Source organism: Onychostruthus taczanowskii, unplaced genomic scaffold (assembly GCF_017590055.1).
Source record: "Onychostruthus taczanowskii isolate IOZ18803 unplaced genomic scaffold, ASM1759005v1 scaffold215, whole genome shotgun sequence".
NCBI lineage: Eukaryota > Metazoa > Chordata > Aves > Passeriformes > Passeridae > Onychostruthus > Onychostruthus taczanowskii.
Window position 1 is genome coordinate 255987 of NW_024499407.1, and position 8199 is coordinate 264185.

Sequence of the window (8199 nt, forward strand, 5' to 3'; positions counted from 1 at the left end):
GGGTGTGATGTGCCATGTGGGATGGATGGCAACTGTCAGATGTGAATGTAAAGATGTGTTCTGAGGTCATGGAAAACATCTCCCAAACATTCAGCAGACTTTAGGAACAAGAGAGTTTAATGCAAAACTTTTTTGAAGCCTGTTTGCTGTTACAGCTTTCAAACTAAAAGCTTTAGGGACCAGCACCTACTACCAAATACATTATAATGAAACAACTAAAATTTTATTATCCATCTCTCCCAACAAAAAATTGGCTGCATTTAGACATTAGAAGAACTTTCCATATGGCATTCCCAGTTGTTTTTTCAACTTGCTATTTTCACAAATTTCATATATTAGTATTGTAATTCCCTTAGTTAGTTTATTGAAGAGCCTACCAGAGGCAACAAGGCAACAATCAGACTAATAGCCTCAACCCTGACCAAGTCTGGATAGCAAAGTCTGTGTGGTTTTCCTTTGCATTGCATCTACACCAAAACTCATTTTATGAGCTCAATAATTTGCTTAACTTCAATATGCAAACATATTTTGATTCTCCCTTCTCAAAATTTAATTCTGTTTTTGTCTACTTAGATTATGCAGATGCTTCTATCTTAAAGTGAACCAGCTGCAATTTCTCATTTGAGTTCTTCTGACCCTTGCACCTGAACCATCTACTGTTCTGCAAAGCCATCCAGTTAGACAAGTTCTGAAGAGACAAAGAAAAGCAACAAGAGTGACAGTCTGTATGAAATATATCTTCCTTGTTTTAATTTTAAAGTACAGTTTTTTAAAAAGGATCTGCACATCAAGCTTTGAATGGAAAAATAATTTAAACATGTGAACTGGTGAGCTGTAGAGGTAAAGCAGAGAGAGTTCCCTATTTTCTGTCCCTCAAACTAAGATCAACGTATCACAGTTTAAGATATCAAAATTACCCCAGTCCTGCTTTGTGAACTGGTTTTCTTAGTAATCTTTAACAAAAAGGCGAAAGACATTTCATACTGCAATAGATAGTAAACATGATTGCCAGAAGGACAGAGGTTACTCCATGAATTAATAAGATAAGGGAGTAAAAAAGATTAAAGATCATCTGCTGAAGAGGGTAGAACTTCTGGTAGGCTCTTCAATAATTGGTCTGGGGGTCCTTTTGCTAAGTATATTTATTAGTGGCCTAGACACAAACTGTAGGAGGCACTACAGAAATATGCATAGTAAGTGAGAGATCACAGAATTACACAATCATTAAGGTTGGAAAAGACCTCTAAGATCAAATGCATAAAAGGGGTAATGCAGCATCACCACTAACCCATGTCCCATGGGCCATATCCACACACCTTTGGAACACTTTCAGGGATGGTGACTTCATGACTGTCCCAGGCAGCCTGTGCCAAGGCTTGACAACCACTCTGTTACAGTGATTGACAAGGGTGTTGGCCAACCAAATATCTCCCAATGCTGCAGCCACCTCACTGGCCAGAACCAGAAGGGGCACAGGATTCAAACGAATGAGAACTTCCAGACCGGGTCTTTCAAATGCCTTATATAAAGGAGGGGTTGGGAGATAAAGCTCTTGGTGCCACACGAACATGTGGGGTGAGTGGTCTCTGTCTCCTTTCCCCTCACCCCCCCATGTGTGACCTAACACCACTTCAATGAAGAAATTTTGTCTAATATCCATCCAAAACTCCCCTGTTGTCACTTGAGGCTGTTTCCACTGATCCTGCAGTTAGTTGACTGGGAGTAGAGCCCAACCCCCACCTTTCTATAACCTTCTGTCTGGGAGTTGTAGAAAACAAAAAGGTCCCCATCAAACCTCTTTTTCTCCAGGCTGAACCTCTCCAGCTCCCTCAGCTGCTCCTCATCAGATTTCTCCCCAGCTCCATTGCCCTTTTCTGGACACAATCCTGCAGATCTGTAGAATATTCTAAGTTGGAAGGAACCCACTAGGATGATCAATGTCCAACTCCTAGCCCTGCACAGGACAGTCCCAAGAATCACATCTGTGCCTGAGAACGTTGTCCAAATGCTTCTTGAACTCTGTCAGGCTTGGTGCTATGACTACTTTTCTGGGCAGCCTGTAACTGAATCATCTGCAAACTTATTTTCCATTCCTTTGAGTCCTGCATCCAAGATGTTTATGAAGATGTTGAGCTGCACCCTCTGATTATCAGAGGGAGATGCCTCTACCCGAATTAAGGCGCAAGTAACATGTCAATAGTCAATAGTATGGATTTTATTTAATAAACATCAGGTAGACAGAGATTAAAAAAAATAGAAAAGGGGGTAGGGGGGCAGAGAAAGAGAGTGAGAGAAAGAGACAGATGAAGTAGAAAGATAGTCACTATCCCTGTGGATGCAGACAGCATCCCTCTTCACCCTGGGCTTCTTAGTGGTAGGGTTCCTGAGGTTGCTCAAAACTTCTCACCATTTATACATTTTAGCAACAACGAAATTAATACTCATTTACTACACGGTTCTCTTATTGGTTACATGATTCTTTCTCTTCTAATGCTACTTAGTCCCATGTTCAGTCTTTCTCTTCTTTTATTTCAGTGGGTTTCTTGCTTTAATCAATGGGCTATAGTATCCCCCTGCAAGACCAGTCAGAGATGATTTTCACCCTAGCTGCTGTGTGCACTTTCCTTGTGGATACAGTCTCCCAAAGACTTGTTTACCTTTTCTCAGGCCTGAGATAAATGGACAATAGTATCACCTTTGTGTTATCTCAGGTTCCCATTAGGTGGCTTAACTGACAGTCCAAATTCCAGGAATCCAGGAGGCATATTTGGGGTGGGGTAGAAAAGGGGAGGGGGAATGGTGGGGAGGGAAATGGGGGGAGTGGATTTTGGTGGTGACAGATTGCACAGTTTGCTACAGTAGAGTCTTCAGCAATTTTAGTGTTTGAGGAAATTGTGGTCTTTAAGTCTCTTTACACAGTATCAAAAGCTCTACTTAAATCCAGAAAGATTATTTTCTACTGGCTTCCCTTGATCATCCAGGTGGGGTACCTTGTCAAGGAAAGGAATCAGATTTGATAAGCAGGACTTAACTCTCATTAAACCATGCTGGCTGTGGCCTATGCCTATGTAGCCCTTCAGGTATTTTTCAATACCTCTTAGAATAATCTTCTCCATAACCTTATCAGGCACTGCAGGGTCATCCTTCTTGTGCTTTATGACAACTTCCACTCAATTGGGACCTCTCCAGATTTCCAAGAGTGTTCAGATTGGTGATGCAGCACATCAACAACACCTGAAAAAGGAATCACAGAGCCTCACAGAGAGGCATCCAGCACTCCTGATAACCTGAGACTTGGAAAGCTGTATGTAGCATCAGTGGGTCAGGCTGTCTAGAGGCCTCTGACATGGCTGGTGCAGTGACTTCAGCAGCCACAGGGGCATGCCAAAATTACGTCAACTCTGTGGCATGTTGAAACTATACCTGAGAGAGGATACACTATAAAGACTGGTGCTGAAAAGGTGTCATTATGTCCTTCATCAACTATTTGGTCTGTTTCCTTCCTCTACTGGCTGCTCACAGAGAGCTGAAGAGCAGCACATCCTGCTCATCCTGTCCACAGAAACTGACATGGCACGTTCCCATTTGCTCACTCCTGTTCTCCTCATTCTGGATCATTTGCACTCCCTAGAACTACTTAAATCTCCCTTGCTGCTTCTGGCACTGCCCCCTCTTTACTCATTGGCTGCCAAGGGCTTCCAGGTCTGGATGGGGCGGGTGGCTGTTGTTTGAGTAGCCCTGAGATCAGGTACCTTCCTGTACAGCTGAATCTTACTCTCACCCTTAGACCTATCTCAGTTGCCACTGATGCTGCTTCAGTAACAAAGTATCTTCCTGGTCATGATGGACCCAAAATTGAAGATGATCGGATAGGAACAGAAGGGAGAAACGGAGAACATGTACACCAGGAAGAACATGAATATCCACAGCACAAAGCACTGGAAGCAGTGGAAAAACAACAAAGAGTTGCATGGCTATTGCATGAAATCCATACAGGGACTTAGAACAATAGGGACCACCTGCTTTTAAAACATGATGAGCCAAGATCACCTCAACACCAGGATGATGAAATGGAGAGTCAAGAAAAGGCCCCAAAGTTTGGTAAATTCAGTCTTACAAATCATTCATTGGTAAGTTCTAATGACTCATATACTTGGACAAATGGTAGCATCATCAAGAGATAAGACTTAAGCATAATGGTAATGCCAAGACAATGTTCATGTACAATTGCCATGATTTCATCACAGCTGACAACTCAGACTCATACAGCCACTTGCTCTCAGTGAGATGGGGGAAAGAAATGGAAGGGCAAAAGTTAAAGCCCTTGGCTTGAGATCCAGACAGTTTACTAGACAAAGAAAAAGCACAAAAGCAAAGTAAATCAAGGAATTAAATCCTCACTTTCCATGGGCAGGAAGGTGCTCAACCGTGACAACAAGACTCCTTCGTGCCTAACCAGAACTCAAGAATACAAATGCTGTCCCTCCCTTCTTCTTTCTTGTCTGTGTTGGTTTTGCATGGCCTGATTTTTGGTAGCGTGGGGGTCACAGAGGTGGCTTCTGTGAGAAACTGCTAGATGATTCCACCATGTCTAGCAGAAACAATCCCTGATGGCTCTGAGGATGGATATGGTGCTGGCCAAGGCCAATAAGAGATGATGGTAATGCTTCTGTAATAATATATTTAAGAAGAAATCAAAAACAAAAGTGGTGATGCAGTTTAAATTCTAGCTATAGAAGAGGAGGTGAGAACCTGTGAGACGAACAACATGGAGACACCAAGATCAATGCAGAAGGAAGGGGAGGAGGTGCTCCAGGCACTGGAGCCAACATTCCTTTGCAGGCCGTGGTGATGACCATGGTGAAACAGCTGTGTGGCTGCAGCCCATGGGGATCCACGGAGGATGTGGAGATCCACCTGCAGTTCTTGGAGAAGGTGCCCACGCCAGAGCAGGTAGATGCCCAGAGGAGGCTGTGATGCAGTGGGAGACCTGGTGAAGAGAAGGGACCCCTGCTTCCAAACTGGAGCAGCCTGTCCTTGGAGGACTGCACCTCATGGAAGAGTGACCCTCCACCACAGCCATTATCGGAGGACTGCTGCTTGTGAGATGGGACCCACACTGGAGAAATTCTCAGATAACTGCCTCCCATGGGAAGGGAGACCATGGTCTCACAGGGGAATGACTTCTCTCCTTAAGCCAAGCAGAAGAAAACCTTGTGTGATGAGCTGACCCTCACCTCGTCTCCCTTCACTGTTGGTGGGAAGCAGGGAAGTGTTAGGGGAAAAATGGTATTTTTAAGGGCTTATTTTATTTCTCATTTTCCTGCTCTGATTTTGTTAGTAATAAATTCACTTAATATTTCTAAATTCAGCCCATTTTGCCCTTGGAGTGTTTTTTCCTGGTCCTTATCTCAGCTCATGAACCCTTCATTACATTTTTCTCTCCTCTGCCCAGCTGCAGCAGGGGAGGATGTGAGAGTGGCTTTCATGGATGCCTGGCATTTGGCCAGTGTGAAACCACAACATCCCCACAGGGTTAAAGGCTAATGATGACACCCTATGGCTGGAGATATCCCTTGAGTCAGTTGGGTTTGGCTATCCTGGCTGTGCCCCCTCCCAAATCCTTGTGCCCTCTGGACTGCTCACTATCAGAGTATGAGAAGCTGAAAATCCCTTGACTTTTAGGCTATACACTGTCCAGCAACAGCTAAAATGTACGTGTGTTACCAAAGTTGTCCTCCTCCTAAACCCAAAACATTGCATTGTACCAGCTCCTGGGAAGAAATAAACTCAATCCCAGCCCAAACCAGGACAATAATGAATGTAAATGGAGTTTAGATTCCAAAAGAAATTCCAAGGGACTGACATTAGTACACATCCCTAGGAATAGGAAAGCAAGCATGTTTTAAAGACTGACAGATACTTGTGACATTATATCACCTGGCTGAGTGAAAGCAGGCAAAGAAGACAAACCTTCTGAACCTGTGTTTGTCTGTGCAAAGGCTTCCACACAGACACACACACTTGCTTCTGCTCACACAACCCATGCTTCTGCTCATCCACATAGCTCCTTTATCTGTTAATCCTTGCTTTTGTCTTTGGGAAGTGGAATTGTGGGAATCCTTAAAATCAGAGGGTTTTGGGAAAATTGCAAAAGACAGGTCTCAGAGACAGCAAAACTGAGATGAGAGCTAAGCAGCAGCCATAAGATTTATCAGCAGAAAAATTATATAAGTAGAAAGTAAGGGCAAATAGAACAATGGTCTATGTATTAACGCTTGTCTAGCATAAATCTCTAAGCTAGAGAAAAGTATATCTAACAAGATATTAGGAAGTTCTAGGCTTGATAATGGAGCTCTGTACATTACATTTTAAGACTTACAAACAAGTGTATTCAAAATAAGCAAGCATGTTTTAACAAAAGGTACATGTGCTTATAGTAGTTGGATAGAACTACTGTCAATATGCTTTTGATGTGTGTGATTAGTCAAAAAACTTTTAAAGTAAGTTGTAACATTGAATTCTTGGTCTGCTGCCGGGGATGTGAGCTGCTGGCACCTTCCCATTGTCATAACCATGTAATAAGACTGATGCTGGAAAATAAACAACTCAAGATGTGTTCCTCGGCAGTCCCATCCTGTTTGTGATTTTACATAGACCCCTGGCCAGCAACACTGATGTCAAGCGGAAATAGATATCCAGCAATGTTAGTAAAAAATAATTAGTGATGTAGTAGCAGCAGTTCGGTTTAAAAAAAATGGCATATGTGATTCCTGTTTCTTGCCTTTTTTCTAATTCCCATCACCAAATGTTATGCATTCATGGCAAGGAATATTAGTAAAAAAAGTCAGGATGGTAGCCTATGAAGAAGAATCTTATTTCACACATCAAAGCTGGTAAGACAATGTGAATCAAATCAGTGATCTTTAGCTTAAAAAGAAAGAACAAGACATGCTAATTACTTCTTGTCTGTTCACAACATCAGTTTTGTCACCATGGGGAGAAGATAGTTACACACAGAGAATGTGCTTTTGAGCAGTGGCAGTTGGGGTATTACAGGATACTTCTGCAGTCATTCCTGAATTTAGAACTCAAGGAATGGAAAAGCAAGTAAATGTTTCAATTCTTCAGCCTTTGTACTTTGTGACTGGTGATTTAAAATGTCATGCTATTCATTAGCAAAACTGCTATCAATATGCCTCCTTCTAACAGCCCTTCCTTCTATCCTTTCTTCATTTTGATCAAATTCCAGGCAGAAGCTAAAATCTTGGGGAGAAGTTTTTATTGAAAAAAGAAAGCAAGGAAAATCAGAGATCACATGATACTGCAGCACTCCAGATACACATCAGCTACAACCCTCAGCTGCTCCAGCGACAGTTTCAGCTGATTTCCAATGGATACCTGATATTTAGCAGATTCAAATTTCAGCATGCAGAAACCAAACAGGAGTGTCATGTTGCTGCTGGGAATACTGAAAGTATTTAAGTGCTCATGTAAATCTTTAAGTACCAATTTATTAGAAAAATAAGCTAGCTCTGCTTTTACCAACACAAATTTTTAATTCATGTGCCAGTCAAACACTACATATGAGATCTGCACTGGCAGGAGGAATAGCATCACCATTTACAATTCAGTACTAGCAGTTAATGGATGTCAAGAGCATAGTTGCCTACTACAGCACAGGCATAGACAAGGGTACCCCAGAACCTATTCTGGACCCTGACACACTGACCCCATGTGGGTCCCCTACTCACCGTCTGCTTCAGTGTGGTGCTCACTGCAAGCATGCAGCACTTGCACACTGGCCCATGGGCACACTCCAGGCTTCTGTGTCCCCCTCAAAACCAGCACCCACTGTCTGTCCATGTGACACCCCTGCCCAGACCTGATGCCTCCCACTTTCCTGCTGGTCGTTTCTTGTTTGCTGGGGAATATATGTACAGCCCTGGGTTGGGGAGGGCATAGCCAGCACCAGGCTGACCTCTGTGCATTGCCCCATCAGCTGGCACCATTGCACCAGTACTTTCAACACCCCAGACCCTCAAGATTCCAGCCTCACTAAGTGCAAAGTTCTGTTTTGATGCAGTTTCCCCAGAGCCCCTGCACTAGATGTGATTGACAAGGTTGTTTTGTTGTCTTTTGGTCACAGACTAGACATACAAAACCATCAAGTCCTACTCCTCTTGAAGGACTGCCTGT